This window comes from Sceloporus occidentalis, unplaced genomic scaffold (genome assembly GCF_023333645.1).
Source record: "Sceloporus occidentalis isolate IW3139 unplaced genomic scaffold, rSceOcc1.0.p SCAF_33, whole genome shotgun sequence".
Classification (NCBI taxonomy): Eukaryota; Metazoa; Chordata; class Lepidosauria; order Squamata; family Phrynosomatidae; genus Sceloporus; species Sceloporus occidentalis.
This window is the reverse complement of record NW_028317013.1, coordinates 9,512,318-9,530,629: the sequence shown is the minus strand read 5'-3', so window position 1 is coordinate 9,530,629 and position 18,312 is coordinate 9,512,318.

Below are 18,312 nucleotides of genomic sequence, written 5' to 3'. Positions count from 1 at the left end.
TGATTCTCCGACCGCTCGGGTGACCGTTAATGGCTTGTTGTCGGACCCGTTCACGCTGGCGAACGGCACGCGGCAGGGGTGCCCCCTTTCCCCTCTCTTGTTTCTTCTAGTACTTGAGCCCTTTGCGAACGCCGTCCGAGCCCATCCGGATATCACGGGGGTTCAGATTGCACCCCGGTCTTATGCCTTATCGTTGTTTGCGGATGATATCCTCATGACTCTCACCCATCCTATTCGGTCCCTCTCGGCTGTCCTGTCGGAGCTTGGCAGGTTTCAGGAATTGTCCAATTACAAAATTAATTTGTCCAAATCCGAGATTCTAGGGTTTCGCATTCCGGCGCGACTTCGTGACCGCATTCGGACTGAGTTCCCTTTTAAGTGGAGGGAGGACTCTATCAAGTACCTTGGTTTGTTTATCCCTGGGGACCTCTCGAGGCTGCGAGTTCTTAATTTTGAGCCCTTACTCTCCACGTTGGAATCGGACTTGCGTAAATGGGCGTATCCTCATATTTCATGGTTTGGGAGGGTGGGAGTTATAAAGATGAATCTATTACCCAGATTCCTATACCTTTTTCAGACGCTACCCATCGCTCTCCCGAGATCCTTTTTCCGGAGATGCAGGAGGGTCTTCCTGCGATACGTTTGGAGGGGTAAGCCGTCCCGCCTGGCGTTTTCCTATCTGAATCGGCCAAGGCTACAGGGGGGGATGGGTCTTCCAAGTTTGGAACTGTACTGGCAGGCGTCTCACCTGCGCCGCGTTGTTGAATGGTCCGTAGATTCTGTTAAGCAATGGGTATTAGTGGAGGGGTCTTTCCTGACGTGTCCGGTGTCCGTGTTACCGTGGATCCGTGTCCCCGCGAGGTGCGTCACGTTCTCCGCCCATCCTTTCCTTCTCCCTACCCTACGGGTTCTTCGTAGATTGCTGGGTGACGGCGTGGTGGCTAGGGTCCCCGGCCCATTGACCCCCTTGGTTGGTAACCCGGACTTTCCCCCGGGTTTGGCGGGGAGGGGCTTACAAGCTTTCCTCCCTCCGGGGATTCGCACTCTGCGTCTGTGTCACGTGGTCGCCGGGACAGCCTTGAAGCCTCTGGAGGCCCTGTCGGGTCCGGGACCCTGTTCTTTCTCCCTCCGGTTCCTTTATCATCAGATTAGTCATTTTGTCTCGTCCTTGGCGGTCCTGTCGCGCATGGACCAGCCACTCTCTCCTCTGGAGAGGCTTTGTTTGGATTCAAAGGAATCCCCCCATCTTTTGTCTAAGCTGTATTTACTTTTGCTCTCCCCTGAGTCGGTCGCTAAGCCGTATTATTTTAGCCTATGGGAGAGGGACTTGGCCTGCTCGTTCGACCCGGAGGATTGGTCTAAGATCCTCTCTGTTGTCCACAAGGGAACGGTGTCTAGCCGGATGCAGGAGACGTCTTTTAAGATTCTTACGAGATGGTATAGGGTTCCCTTAGATATTCATAGGTTCGCTCCCCAGGTTTCCCCATGCTGCTGGAGGTGTGGGACTCACCCGGGCTCCTTGTTACATATTTGGTGGTCCTGCCCCGCTATTAGGCCCTTCTGGGATTCCGTTACTGCGGTGATCCGTGATGTGGCCGATCCCGACTTTCAGGCTTCTCCTGAGTCCATTCTGCTCCACCACACACAGCTTTCTTATTCCTGTTATAAGCGGTCCTTGACATTTCACCTGATTAATGCTGCCAATGTGGTTCTCCCCCGCCACTGGAAGTCAGCCACTCCTCCCTCCTTTATGGCCTGGGTGAACCAGGTCGAATTCGTTTACCAGATGGAGGTTTTGGTGGGGTCAGCTAGGGGTGCGGGGCACAGGGTTGAGCTTCGGTGGTTTCACTGGAGGACGTTTGTCACGTCCCTGGAACACCGCCCTTTACCTATTTCCATTTGGGGGGTTGTGACTCACTCTCTCTGGGTCGTTCTCTCATCTTTTGTGTTGGCTCTCGGTATCCTTCATTGGGCGACTGTGTATTGGAGCTACCCGATAGACCTTGGGACGGACATGTTTTATTTTGTTTTTGTTTCTTTCTCATGTAATGCATTATGGCACTGTGATTTTGGGTACCCTGTTCTATCCATGTATTACACTGTGCTGTCTCCCTGGGGGATGGCTCTTTTCCGCTGATGTACCTGCTTGGTTCTAATATTGTTTGTACCGTGTGCAGTATCCTCCTATGCTGTTTGGTAATCTGATCACTTGCTGTGACTCTGTACTTCTTACTTTGTGCCATGCGTTTGTTACCACTTATGCAATAAACTGAGAATTGATTAAAAAAAAAATAGAAGTATTATTAAACACCCATCTACACACACCAGACAAGCCAGAAGGCTTGTTTTTCCCTCAGAAATCTCATGGTGCTTTCACAACCACAAGGGATTCTGGGTAGGCACATGCAAACAAGGTTAACAATTATCACCTTTGCCTCTATATCCACTTTATACATGGATTACATACATATACATACATTAACCTTGTTTGCATGTGCCTACCCAGAATCCCTTGTGGTTGTGAAAGCACCATGAGATTTCTGAGGGAAAAACAAGCCTTCTGGCTTGTCTGGTGTGTGTAGATGGGTGTTTAATAATACTTCTATTTACCCCTTAAATTTAAGTGGAAGGGTTTCCATCACCTTTTACCCACCATAACTTATGTAATGGTATTTCTTAGTTACCCCAAGCCTCATACTATTAAGCCAGTATCACAACCTCATGCTGATGAGTCCCATGAAGGATGAAACAGCTGTCCATGAGTGGTGATCTGGCTATTGTACCTCTTTCTGAGTTTTGTCTAAAGGCTGTCTTGTACAGCAGACAATTACTTTCAAGGAATCCATGTATAAAGTGGATATAGAGGCAAAGGTGATAATTGTTAACCTTGTTTGCATGTGCCTACCCAGAATCCCTTGTGGTTGTGAAAGCACCATGAGATTTCTGAGGGAAAAACAAGCCTTCTGGCTTGTCTGGTGTGTGTAGATGGGTGTTTAATAATACTTCTATTTACCCCTTAAATTTAAGTGGAAGGGTTTCCATCACCTTTTACCCACCATAACTTATGTAATGGTGTATCTATATTAAAGACCCCTTTAGCATCCCATGCTTTGCACCAGTAGATTCTGTGAATCAGATGCTCACATTCCAGCTATTTAACACTTCTGACCTGTACAGAAGCCTTCTTGGCAATGCCAAAAGGAAGCTCCCTTGCTATATTGGAAAGAATAAGGATATATGTGGAAAACACATACATCCAGGGAGACAATCACTCTGCTGACAGCTAAGCAGCACCTGTATGGTCAACAATAAAGACTGGAGAATCTGCAACAGGTTCTGCAGCCACCTCAGTGACGTCTTTGTTGTTCTCCAACAGTGGGGACACCATCCCCCAATGTTGGAGGTCTCCCACACTAACCCTCCTGCCACAGTTCTTCAAGGTAGCGCATGCTCCACAGCGAACCTGCTACTTCCTCTGTTTAAGTGCTTTTTTGCAGTGCTGAGCGACAAGGTGACATCGTATCTAGTTGCTCAGCATCAATAGGCGCTGCACAGCTTGAGAAAGCAGAGGTCTGTATGGTCTAGATGGGTGTTTAATAATACTTCTATTTACCCCTTAATATAGATACATAAAGAGATGACTGTTTCTTGATCCTTTAACAACGCCCTTCCTCTCTTGGTAATGCTATATTACAAAGCAAAGGTCCACTAGGTCCCTAGGGAGGGAACATTGGACCTGTGCATAGATAACTGGATATCCACATTTGTGGTATCTCGATAACATATTGTAGGCTGCTTGAGAAAATTTTAAGGTTAAAACATTTAGACTCTATTATTTGCTGGTAGATGTTTGAAAGATATATTAAGAGGAATTTTGAACAGCATGAGCCTACTTAACTACTTAATGCCTTGAGTTTACTCTAGTTACCAAAGCTTGTTTACGTAATGATAATTTTTTTAAGTATAGGCTGTTATTTACATCGAGTTATATGTTAAGAAAGAATACATATCTGTGAAAAATGTATTCTACATGAAGGGGTTCCGTCTGGTTGAAAGAGAGATCCATGATTTTCTAAAAGCCCTTGAAGGCATCTCCAGTTTAAAAAAGTTCAAAAACTAAAAAAAAATAATAATGAATCTACTGTGATCAGCAAACAGGGATACCAGTAGGTTTCTGTCTGCGCAAAAACCAGAGTACCATTACATCCTTGTGGTTACTTAGCACAAGATCATAATGACGTATAGTATCATGTAGTTAATACCGTATTTGCTCGATTATAAGATGACCCCCCAAAATCTGAATATTAATTTAGGGAAAAAAAAGAAAAAGCCTGAATATAAGACGACCCTATAGGAAAAAAGTTTTACTAGTAAATGTTAATTCATGTAAACTTTTTTTAAAAATAAAAGCTATGATTGAGAAAAATATATATTTTTGTTTTTATTTCCTTTTATTTTTCCAACCTGCCCCCCAGTTATGCACAGCTGCCCCCAGGCTTGCCACTCTGCCCCAGAAATGCCTTATACCCCTATATGCCACAGTGACCCATGATATGCTTTTTAACCCTCTATATGCCACTGTGCCCCATGATATGCCTTTTGACCCCCTATGTGCCACTCTGCCTCCAGAAATGCCTTATACCCCTATATGCCACTCTGGCATTTAGGGGGTTAAAAGGCATATTAGGGAGAGTGGCATATAAGGAGGTATAACGCATTTCAGGAGGCAGAGTGGCATTTAGGGGGTATAAGGCATTTCTGGGGCAGAGTGGCCACACACACACTTACCGGTGCTTCTGACTCCCTGTTGTGTTGTCCGGGCAGCAGGTAGACGTCTACGCGATTTGCGCAGGCAACTTCCGCTGCAGCTGGAAGGAGGTGCGGTTAGCAGCGGGGGTTGTCTGCGTCCATCGTGCATACATCTCCGGACGTCAGAGAGAATTCCATGCAGCGGTGCGGGGAACACTCCTGTCTGAAAGCCGGGGAAGGTCTGCGCGATGGACACAGACAACCCCCGCTGCTAACCACACCTCCTTCCGGCTGCAACGGAAGTTGCCTGGGCGAATCGTGTAGGCGTCTACCCACTGCCCCGACTACACCAGGGAGTCAGAATCACAGGTAAGTTGGGGGGGGGGTACCAGACAGGAGGATCCAGGTCCCCTGCAGAGCTGCGGGGGATCTGGATCTTAGTCTCATAGTCAGGTCTCTATTTGAGGTCTGGTTATAAGATGACCCCGATTATAAGACGAGGGGTATTTTTCAGAGCATTTACGGTAAATACGGTAATCTTCACTAATATAAAGAATAATAAATAAAAAGTAGCATAGGCTCTGGTTAAAAAAGTAAGTTAGTTGTGATATTGTGCTCATAGTGCCGAAGTATAAACATAGAAATATATGGGTAAGTTCAAATTTTTTTTATTACATTCTTTTTCCCTAGTGCGAAATAAAACGCAATGGCACAGGTAGATAAGGTCATTGCAAGTAACTGATATGTTGAGCTAACTTTGCTCACACTTCTCAGGTTAGACCATAAATGCGATTGTTTTTTTTAAACAATTAACATTTTACCAGATCTATTTTATTTGTGTATTAACAGACATAGTAATATTTAGAGTGGTGTGATAATTACAAACATTAACCTAATGAATATATTTAATACCGTATGTTTAACATTCATGTAGATATTTAGAAATCATAAAAAATACTTTAAACACTGGTATTTAACTTTGCACTGCCAATCATAAACTTCATTTGTGGTTGGCAAAGTTGCCACATAACACACACCAGCACTCAAATAGTTAACAGTGCCTCTTTTATCAGACTAACCAGGGCTGTCCCCATAATATAGGCAAAGTATGCATTGCAAAGGGTGCAGAAGTGGATGGCGCCATAAGGCCCTGGAAACATTGTGGTAGTAGGGACTTATAAGTCTTAACTACCATGAACAGGACTTTTGGAGAATAGGCTACCCAATCCTGTCATTCAGAGAAAGTGGCTTCATGAGGGAGTGGGACCAGCCACACAGTGGGTGGACTCAGCTGCTTGAGTGATGTAGCTAGCCATTGTATAGATGGGGCTAGCTGGGGACAAAGTGGTGGGGTAGCCTCAAATATCATTCGGTGTATAGATGTAGTACACTGCCCTGGAGAATGGGGAGAGTGAGACCTGGGAAATCAGAACTTTTTCCTAAGGGCTGCTGTTGAAACTGACCTTGAAACTATGTGTATTACTTGATTATTCATAGTAATGTAGGCAGAGTTTTGGTCCTGTGGATTAGTTTTGAAATGTTTTGCTAAAATGCCCCTAACTAAATTAATATCACAAAATATTTGTATATGTAACACAAAATGTAATTTTGATTAGGATCTATGTTTTGTATTAATGTGTCTATTCCCAGGACCTTCATCTATATGTGTTTACATTTGAAATACTAATGATAATCATTGCATTATTAAACAATTTATTGGTATAGTATTTAACTAAGTCAACCAAAGACTACTTAGATTCTTTAAAACAAAATGGATGAGGTACCACGTTCACTCAACCTCTGAGAGCATGATGTACATACCATGAAGCTTCCCCAGGCTACCCTTGGAGCTTTGCCTCTCTTTCTCCTTACAGAAGACAGGAAGGGGTATATGTTCCTAAGGTAACATTTCACTTTAGTCCCTCTATATTGTAAGCATGGCCCTCTTTACCTAATGTATTGGTTTGTCTTTGTCGTTTTGTAATACCATTTTAATGTATCTATTGTATGAAGGGATGTGTGAATTGCTGGCACTATATAAATAAAAAAATAATAATGATAATTAAGGGGTATATACAGGGCCGGCCCGACAATGGAGCCTAGTGGGGCAACCGCCCCAAGCCCTTTTTTTTTTTTTTGAAAGCGAAAGAGAGAGAAAGGGGCGCAGAGTGGTTTTCGCTTACCAAGCTGTCAGTACCCGCTCGGCGCCCCTCTCTCTCTTCTCTGCGGCGAGTCTTCCTGTTCGGTCTCCGTGCCGGCTTGTAATGCTGAGTGCCGGAAGATTTCCTGCGCTCAGCATTACAAGCCGGCACCGAGACCGAACAGGGAGACTCGCCGCAGGACTGCTGAAAGGTAAGTATGGGGGGGGTGGAGAGGAAGGGTAGATAAGGGGGGGGGGCGGCATTTTAAAATTCGCCCCAGGCGGCATTTTGCCTTGGGCCGGCCCTGGGTATATATGATTATTTCTTCCTCATATGATGCAATGGTCTTTCATTAAAGGAAGTTCCTGAGTTATTTTAATGCATAATTAGTCCTGTGTGCGCATAGCGCCCCAAAAAAAGTCATTGACTGCTGCTACTTCCATTGATTTCAATAGGTTCTCAATTCCCCTTGACTAGAATGGGAGAGCTAGGGCAGGAGTTAAATCAGACAGTAAAATGCATTGGCACAAAATAGACTTCAATATGCATTTAAAAAGAACATTTTAAGACAGGAGTGGTCCTTTGGTTTTGGGAAATAGTAATTCGCATCAACAGAAAGCACTGCCAAACTAAATGTAAGCTGGTGCCAAATCATTCTGTTATGTGAAGTTCCACCTGCCATTGTAAAGCTTGTTAACATCCCACAGTGTTTGGCATACTTATGAATTTCCCCTTTTTCATATGATCAGCATGAGAGCAGTGAGTTATCGACGAACAGGACATAGACAATTTCAGATTGAGGGAACTGATAACATACACAAATTAAAGAGACATTGCTATATGGCATGGACAACAAACACATTCCCTCCTACTATACAGCATATAACAAATTGAAATCATATAGGTAGTTAATGTATCTTGATGCTGTCCAATTGCATTTTGTATATGTGGCACTGTTATACCTATGTACAGCATTGGGGAGTATGTTGGCAATTTTTAATTAAAATTGAATTGGGGTTGTCATTTTCACGATAGCTGCCCAAACTCCATAATCCTCAGTTACCTACACATACACCTCTTGCCATGTGTCACCTACAAGTAGTAAGGAAACAATCTTCAAAACATTGCTTTCTGTGATATAGTCTTATGGTTTTGAAACTTGCCCAGAGCCACGCTCTGTTAAAGATGGTCCTAAAACACAGTGACTCACTAAGAATAGGCCTAAAACCTGTCCAGCTTTATATAACAAGGGCAGGTTGCTCTTAGACAACTAGCACAAATGACCTATTGAGGATATCACAGATCTCCCTTGTAAGCAGGCAATTTACACTGTATGGTACTGAGTGGCCATGATAGCTATTTAAGTAGTTTCTAAGGGTTTATTAGAAATTGGCCAGAGAGTTGGGTGATTCAACTGACAACCTTAACTAGAGGGTACCCTGGCAAAATTCTCTGCATCAAATGCTGAGCTGGCCCTGTCTAACATATAACTTAATTTGTGAGATCATGATTAATTTCAGTATACAAGATTAACCAAGCTTCTCCTGCGAGAGAGACTCACTGGAGATCTATGCATAGTGATGTCAGTGATATGACACCCTGCATCTACTAACTTCTGCTATAGTAAATAAACCCCGATGTTGAGTTTTCATGAAGGTGTTTGATGCTCCACACTATTTTTGGAAGCCGTGAAGAGATGTCAGAATGTTGCTTTCATTTCAATCAAAACTTCATTAAAAATGAAACAATTCTGCATTTATTTATAGATTAGTTATCTTAGTAGAAGATTAACCCCTTCAGTCCCAGGGGTTTTTGGTACTTCAAGTCCCGGAACAATTTTGCCATTTTTGCGGTATGTCGGTTCAGCGATTAATCCCCTTTCCTTCAAATAGTGTACCCATGTAAGCTATGTATTGTTTTTTTCAAGGAGAAAGAGGCCTTTCTTTTGATACCATAGTTAGATAATTAGGATGAGAAATTTTGTAAAAACTAGCGAAAATTAGAAAAAAATAAATAAAAAATATATTTTCCCCTCTGAATCCTCACAAAATTAGGTAAAGTGACAGAAAATCTCTTCCAAATTTATTAATTCAGGTGTCCTGATTTCAGAAATACCTTATAAGGAACATACTATAAGGCGTACATTATTTTTTGCAAAACCAGAGAATTTTTACATTAGGTATGATGGGATTGCAACTTTTAAACAAATAAACCGAAAATACCCACAAAAGTATATCTTTCTTATTTTTTTCTTTTTTTTTTTCCAAAAAATAGAACATCACATTAGAACCGTACAAAATATAAATAAGATATGAAGCATACAATAATCATAAAACATCCACGCAATGGATGTATACAATTCTAATACAATTCATGATGCGACCATTTACAAACAAATTGCTTACCATCTGAATAGATCGGGCCTATTACACATCGCCTGGTCTAATTCCCCAGAGAATAAGAAAAAAAGAAGAAAGAGAAAATAAAATCCAACCATCATTCATGTCATTCATACTAACCATCATACAGACAGGCCTATATTAAGAATATATGTAATATAGGTTTAGCATCTAAGAATATCCCACTGATTTGGGATACTGATCCATCCAGGGACTCCAAATATTGTAGAATTTATGGAGTCTCTGAGATGATTGGTAGAAACCATGTTCCATTAGACACTGATATCTAACTTGATTAATAACATGTTCTAGATTTGTAGCCATTGCCTAGCGATCACAATCTTCATTGCCAGTAGACATTGAACAATCAAAGCCCTGTGATTAAAGCAAATGCTATTCAAATCAAAATGTAGAAGAGCCCTATGTAATGAGTGAGTTATGTTACTTTTTAAGAGATCAGAGATAATTTTAAATAGCTCTAACCAAACGTGCTGAATCAGTGTACATTCCCACCATATGTGCGTGAAAGTGCTTTTCGCCAAACCGCATGAGAGTAAATATTTCTGTAAAGCAGACAACCCAGACTATCCTATGAAGGGTATTTGGGCACTCTTCATGCAGCTATTTGGCCACCAATCACTGTCAAAGGTTGCCGCAGAAAATATTTCCTGCACTTTTTTTCACTTCTGTGTTGCTGACCATGTCCATCCCTTTATGACCACAATGTACCCATCTTCTGATGGCTACTTCCAGCATGATAATGCACCATGACACAAAGCTCACGTCATCTTAAACTGGTTTCTTCAACATGACAATGAGTTCACTGTACTCCAATGACCTCCACAGTCACCAGATCTCAATCCAATAGAGCACCTTTAGGATGTGGTGAAATGGGAGATTCGCATCATGGATGTGCAGCCAACAAATCTGCAGCAACTGTGTGATGTCATCATGTCCATATGGACCAAAATCTCTGAGGAATGTTTCCAGCACCTTGTAGAAAGTATGCCATGAAGAATGAAGGCAGTCCTGAAGGCAATAGGGGGTCCAACCCGGTTCTAGAAAGGTGTACCTAATAAAGTGGTCAGTGAGTGTAATACAAACTGTCTAGAGCATATATATATACTTATACATATTTCAGTTGTGTATCAGATACGACCACTTTGGGTGCAGTGGTGAAATTTGTCTGTTTTTTGGGTTGCACAAACATATATTTATAAATGTCAGATGTTATATGTGAGATTTACCAAATTTATGGCCCAATTATACATTTTTCCATTTTTTTTAATTTATTGAAAGATACGTTAATTTCTGGGAACTCTCCTAATTTTGTCCAGAGATTCCAGGGGAAGTGCTGCTTCTCTCTGGATGGGGAAGAGGCATTTAGACATTAAGGCAGCTTTGTATAGTTCTACCACTTCTGTAACACCTTATTAAATCACCCACTATGCATCATCAAAGATCATGGTATCTCTGATTGAAAGCATGTCCCCTTGGTCGCATGAAATGGAATGTTTGTGCTGATTGCCTCACACCCAACATTTTAACACCCTCAGCACATGGAGTAATGAGCTATGTGTCCATTAGGTATGACTGATGTAAAAGATAGATTAATTCAATAATTTTGCTGAATTTGCGCTTCTTGTGAACGGCCCTCTAGTCACATAAGAGAGAACACCAGTGCTGGCTGAGTGCAGGACCAGAAAAGCATTCTCTCCTAATTGTTAGCTGTTGCTCTCTGTTGACAAAACTGGTCTTGGAAAACTACTGTTGCGTCACATGGGCAGCCTAAAGTCCACTTCACAGATTTAATAGCTGTCACAAAAACTTGAAAATCACTATAAATCTACTGTGTAAACATGTTGACAATCATTAAACCTATGACTTTTTTAAAAAAAGGAGCAGAGGACACAAGGACAAGAAATTCCTAGGTTTTTTATTTATGTTTTTTTTTAGCTGACCAGCATATGACCTCTTGTTTCCACCAGGTCTATTTCAATATACTGTATTGTATCGAAATATATTTGGTTTTAGTTAGTCTCAATATGTCTGCTATTCACGTCCAGTCACTGAAGAGAGTATACCACCAAAAGAATACAAATAAAGAAGTAAAAATAAATTAATAAACACTTAACTGTGAACCTAGGCTACCTGGAGCACTCTGTCTTCTGGGAGTGCCTTAGCTAGGGGCAGGGTTTGTCACCAACAGTGACGGGGCTGGCCCCAGATAACATAGGATTGTATGTTAGTGGAATTGGGTGAGGAATGGGCATGGCTTAATCCTACAACCCAGAGAAAGAGCAGATAGACCAAAGGATGCAGCACTTCACATACAACATTCCTTGGTATAAATATACAGTAGCATTCTGGTGTCCCTATATCTTAATTTCTTATTGTATGGGTATATGCCCTGCAACCATTATTTTTTGCCACAATTATTCAGGATTGAACCAATCTAGCCTGTGTAACCTCTGTGGAGGATCCACAGTGCAGGGTCTCAGAAATGTATGACCCGTAAAACAAATATACTGAATACAGTGTACTCAAACAAGCCAGCATCTTACACGAAGTTACAGAAAAAACTGAGTCAAAAATCAAGCCATGGTCAAGGTTAGGAGCAGGCAGAATTGTCAAAGCACAGAAATACACAGAATAAACCATTCAAATCACACAGCAACTGCATATCTCCCACTAGGAGGTACCACACGGAGTCCCTCCAGCAGCCACAATATAGGAGGAAGTTGAATCATCTATAAAGGCGAGTCGTGGGTGACACCATCCCCCCTACAAGGCCATCCACCTAGCCCCCAGGAGCAGGTTTATCAAGACAATAAAGATGGAATTCACGAATCCCGGCAGGAGCATGTATGTTAGAGCCAGGTTCCCAGGATTTTTCTTCCAGACCATAGCATTTCTAAACAATTTTAAATATTGTAGTTGATGTACAGGATAAGAAAATCAAATAGTTATCATAGGTTTTAACTGGGAAATATGGAAGGAGTCAGAGATTTTCACAGAGGTGAGATGATCACGCTTATATGACATGGCATTAATGATATGCTTGACCTTGTATGGACCGGTATGTCTTGGTGCCAAGGTTGTAGAAGCTTGATGTAGATGTAGATTCTTGGTGGAAAGCCAAACTTAATATCCTATCTGAAGAATTGGGGCTTGAGTCCAATGCTGGTCAGCATATTATTGCATATTAGTGGATAGTCTGTATTTCAGCTACAGGTAAGTCAGAGGGTACCAACCGGCCAAATCAGAGGATCTTTTCAGTAATTTATGAAAAGAACAGTCAGCTGTAGTAAACCGGTCTAATCGGATTTGTCTTCATTGTGGAGATATTGGTATTTCTGTTTGCCTGATGATACTAACCCAAAAAAAGGTGAAGATTGATGCCAATGATCCTTCAAATAGGGAACACAATTTTAGAGCCTCGATCTGAAACTACTTGTTGAGGAACGCCATGGAGACAGAAAATCTCCTTGAGAAATATGATAGTTCGTTAGGAAAGAGAAGCTAGGCTCATTGTGAATTACTGTATCTGTATTTTCCAAATTGATGGTAGAGAGCATCAGCTTTTACATTCTTTGACCCTAGGTGATAGGCTATCAGAAAATTGAATCTGGTAAAAACCAATGCCCACCTGGTTTGTCTGTGGTTAAGACATTTAGCATTTTCTAGGTTGGTAAGGTCCTTGTGGACAGAGTAAACAGTAACAGGCAACCCAGAACCAACACTCTAATGGCTAATAGTTCCGTGTTACTGATATCGTAGTTATGTTCTGTTGGAACGTAACTGAGAAACGTGATATCATTTTTCTGTCTGTTTATACTGACCTCTCTCTCTCCCTGCTCCCTCTTGAAGTGCACCGCTATTAATGTCGAGTGACAGGAGATGAATCAGCACCAGTGGTGTACCTGGGGGTTTAAATTTCAGACTGACCCAAGGAGGCAGAAACAGAGCAGGGTCGCATAACACTAGGTCATATGACCCCATGGTTAAACGTGTGGCTGCTCGCTCAGTTAATAAAATCTGCAACTAAGCTAAGAGGGTGAGTGAGGCAAGGAGAGAGAGGGTAAGGGGAGAAGAAGGAAAAGTGTTTGTGGGCATGTGTATGTTTTGTGGACAAAGGGGAGATATGAAGAAAGATTGAGATAAAGAGGAGAAGAAAGATAATGAGTAATGAGGAGAAATGAGAGAGTTATGGAGAGAACAAAAAGATTAATTGAAAGGGAAGAAATAGAAAAGAGAGCTAAGGAGAAAACGAAGAGCTGAGATAAAATAAAATGGAAGAGATAACGAGAAAACGGAGGATCAAAGAGAAGGCGAGAGATAAATAGAAAGGGGATAGATAAAGGGGGTAAGGAGAGATGGGCAGTAATGAAGGAGAATTATGAGATGAGGTAATCTAAAACAGTAAAATATATGTGTGTGTTTTGACAGTCTATCCATTACTGTTTTGGACTTAAAGGGTATAGAATGAATAAAGGGTATGCCTGAGCCAGACTGGGAGGATCCCTGACGGGGACCGGAAACTCACTGTGGGTAAATTCTGGTGCAAGGTAAGTCTTGTGGGTGCAATTTGGTTGCTGGGTACTTATGTATTAAGTATCACATATTATATAGTTAAGATGGGATGTCTAATGCAGATAGACTTGGTTGCATTTTTTACAGAGAAATCAGAATTTTTTAATTTATAAATGTTTTGCAAATATTTATGTTGGTGTATGTAAGCTTGTTTAAGCAGAGCCCTCCTCACATGTTGTTTCTGTCAAATAATTATATGATATACTACTTGTTATGTCCTGTCTACCCATTGTACAGCACTACATGATATAATGGAACTATATAAAACAATAACCAATATTAATATATATGTGCAGTATGCTCAGCACCGATTCCCAAAGCAGACCCCATTATTATCTAATCTGCCATGTGCTCTAGCCCCGGATCTTTTGCAGACCTAGCAACGCCCCTGACTCTATAGGTAAGGGGAGTCGGTGGTTTCACCCTCTGATGCCCACAACCAACCTGCCCCTACCCACCTCTATTCACACACCCCCAAGACAGACAGACATTAAATGTTTATGCAAAACATTAAGTAAAAATGTAATATACTTGTCATGGGGTCTCTTAAAATATACAGCAATAATTACTCAATATACTTTCACAAAATAGAATATGAATACGTTGTTATATATTAGTTTTCAAAACCATGGAATATCAGTGTGTATCTAACTGTGTTTGATGTGCCTGCTATTGTTATGTTCAGGAGCTCTATGCCTATTTCTGTGATGCTCACGAAACATACTGGAATAGACAACCGAAGAACAGGAAAGACGTAAAATGTCATTGTATATTTTTGTTTAAAATCAGGCTTTATCAAAATAAAACATGTATTCTTTTTGCTATACAACAAAGTTCATTGTGTTGTAATTCAAGAAACAAAATTAATTTATTATGCATATAAACATACATTTAGTTATGAAGACGGGGACGTGGGTGGAGTACAATATTAAAAGTTTACAGGAGAAGTACAGTCTTGGATTGAAGTTGTAAGGCTCTTAAAATTTGATTATGTAGCTTTATTTTTTTCTTAATAATATACCAAAAAGTCAAAATGTTATTCAGATGTTTTCTTTACAGCCTGTAGGTTGTCGTGGCTGGATATATAATTTTCAATAAAGTACTAGCTCTCAGACCTTGCTTTTATATTGTGTAATCAGAGCGTTTGCTAACATGTTGAATGACAGAGATGTATTATTTATGCATGGTTTCATATCTTGCCATATGCAGTATATTTGGAAAGAGCAGTTTGCACAATTCTCATCCAATTTTCTGGGGTAGTCATAGGTATACCTATTTATTCAACCTAAATATATATGTCCTCTTTGTCAACATATATGATTGTCTCTAACATCCACCAGCTTTGTGATGTCATCATGGAGGAGTGGAAGAGGACTCCTGTGGCAGCCTGTGAAGCTCTGGAGAACTCCATGCCCAAGAGGGTTAAGGCAGTACTGGAAAATAATGGTGGCCACCAGGGGTGTAACTAGACGCCTCAGGGCCCGGGTGTGAGAATCTGTTAAGGGCCCCCCCACCCACCCCCTCACCCCCCAAAAAAACCATGATTTTTACCCAACAATTTTTTTTCAACAAATTCAATTTACATATTGAATCATATCTGTAAAAAAATCAAAGAAAAAGGGGCGCATGTACAAAGGGCATAATCCAGGGGTGTCCAAGTTTTTTCTGCAGTGGGCCACTTCATCAGAATTGTATATGTGCGCGGGCCGCACTCATTTTTCACTGTGACAAAAAATATGGCCTTTAATAAAATATGCAGATTAAAATAAAGTAAAATGACACAAAACCTTTACTCTTCCTCTCACTGATTTCTGGGCCTTGAAAGTTTTGCGACTACAAATTCAGGATTCCCTAGATTTATTCTAGGGATGAACTAAAATGAAAATTCTGGACCAAAACATTCAGGGTTCACTTAGCCAAAACCTTTAAAAATAATAATAAAAACTCACATGTTTAATAAAAGTAGGTAACACACAATTGGACAAAATTAGCAATATGACTTGGCATGATAGGAGTGTGATTGCTAACAGCAATCACACTCCTATCATACCCAGGCAACCAGTAAATGCTGGTACCTAGGCATGATGGGACTGTGCTAGCTGTGATTGCTGTTAGCAATCACACTCCTATCATGCCAAGTCAGCCAGTACATGCTGGTACAGGGTGGCTGTAAGTGATGTGCAGACCCCATACTGCTGGCAGCATCAATACACAAGGGGGGCAGCTAGCCAGGTTTCAGCATGTACTGGCTGACTTGGCATGATAGGAGTGTGATTGCTAACAGCAATTACAGTCCCATCATGCCTAGGTTCCAGCACTTACACATCCATCCAGTAAATGCTAGAACCTAGGCATTATGGGACTGTGATTGCTGTTAGCAATCACACTCCTATCATGCCAAGTCAGCCAGTACATGCTGGTACAGGGTGGCTGTAAGTGCCAGCACTTACACATCCATGCTATCACACACACACACTAATTTATTCATATAATCATTCATTCACAGATTCATTCCCTCAATCACACACACTCATTCAAACACCCTCCCCACCCCCTTACCTGCACTGCAGCTCCTCGATGCCGCTCACAGACTTCAGCAGGGGGCGCGGCCTCCCTCTGCCTTCTCTGCTAAAGCACAGAGGAAGTAGGATGTCACATGAACTCCGCTTCCTCTGTGCAATCCAGAAGACCCTCCCACAAGTAAGTAGCAGGGCTTGAGGTGCGGCTCGCGTAAGATCGGTTGCCCTGGCTGCCGATCTTACGCGGGCCGCACCTCGAGGTCTCGCGGGCCGCATTTAGCCCGCGGGCCGCATGTTGGACGCCCCTGCCTTATTTAAAAAAAAAAAAAAAAAACGGAAAAAAGATTTCAGGCGGCCCCTTTTCCACCGCAGAAGTCTGCGAGTGAGAGATCTGCAGTTCACGTAAGGGGGTTGGGGAGGGTGTATGAGCAAGTATGTGTGATTAAGGGAATTTCTGAGTATATGAATGTTTGTGACACAATAGTATAAATGATCAGATATAGCTACTTCAAACAAAAAATGTTGATGTATATTTATATATATATATATGTATATATATGTATATGTGTATATATATATGTATATATATATATGTATATATATATATATATATATATATATATATATATATATATATGTGTGTGTGTGTAAAAAAGAAACTACCACTTCTTTTTACACATCAGGACATAATAACAATCATCTATGCAACCTCAGACTAACACACATGACTATATTACACTGTGTCATGATTTTATTCAACAAAAATAAAGCCAAAACGTAGAAGCCATGTGAGAAAAACTAAGTACACCTTATGATTCAATAGCTTGTAGAACCACTTTTAGCAGCAATAACTGTATGACTTTATCAGTGTCTCACATTGTGGAGGATTTTTGGCACATTCTTCTTTACAACGTTGCTTTAGTTAATTCATGTTTGTGGGTATTTGTTTATGCACAGCTCTCTTAAGGTCACTCAGGGTTCTGTACTTGTACCCATTCTCTTTAATATTTTTATTAGTGATATTGCAGGAGGTCTTGATGGAAAGGTATGTCTTTTTGCTGACGACACAAACATTTGCAACAGGGTTGATGTTCCTGGAGGGATAAGCCAAATGGCAAATGATTTAGGTAAACTGGAAAAATGGTCAGAGCTGTGGCAACTGGCATTTAATGTGGATAAATCCAAAGTAATGCATCTAGGGCATAAAAACCCAAGCACAGAGTATAGAATATTTGATACTGTGCTAACCTCAACGTGTTTGGAAAGGGATTTAAAGGAAGGTAGGCAATGCAATATAGCAGCAGTAAATGCTAGTAGAATGCTTGGTTGTATAAATAGATCCCTGCTCCCAGGACAGACAACACAGACCTCTATTGATTTTTCACCCCTATGGGCAGGTCTGCAAAAGCACTAAGGCAGCTGAACAGTAACCAAAAATTGGGACTGTCCTACAAAAGCCAGTACTGTTGTGAGGTATGCATGCTAAGAGATCATACGTTACAATCAGTCTAGTTGAAAGTGAACATTAATTCCCAGAAGCCTAAGGCAAAGTTTTATTGGCATCGTAGTCTGGTTACATGTGTTACATGGAAGTTTAGTTATCCCATGGCAGAATGTCTTGGACGGCAAGCTCTTTAGTCATCTCTCAACCAGTAGATTTCAAATATAGTGTTGTAGGTTAGCTTTGACAAAAACCTGCACGAGCATACAGCATAGGACCTGCACCCACTTTCTTACAAAGAGGATTGGTGTTTTTAAACCCCTACCACAACATAAAGACTTTCCTATAAGAATCGGCTGGAGGATTTATAGTAAACGTGAAACGTACTCTGATAAGAACAAAAGAAAATTGAAAACGTATATTTAATCTGGTAATAAAAAGTGTTTTCCCCTGGAATATAGCAAACTACA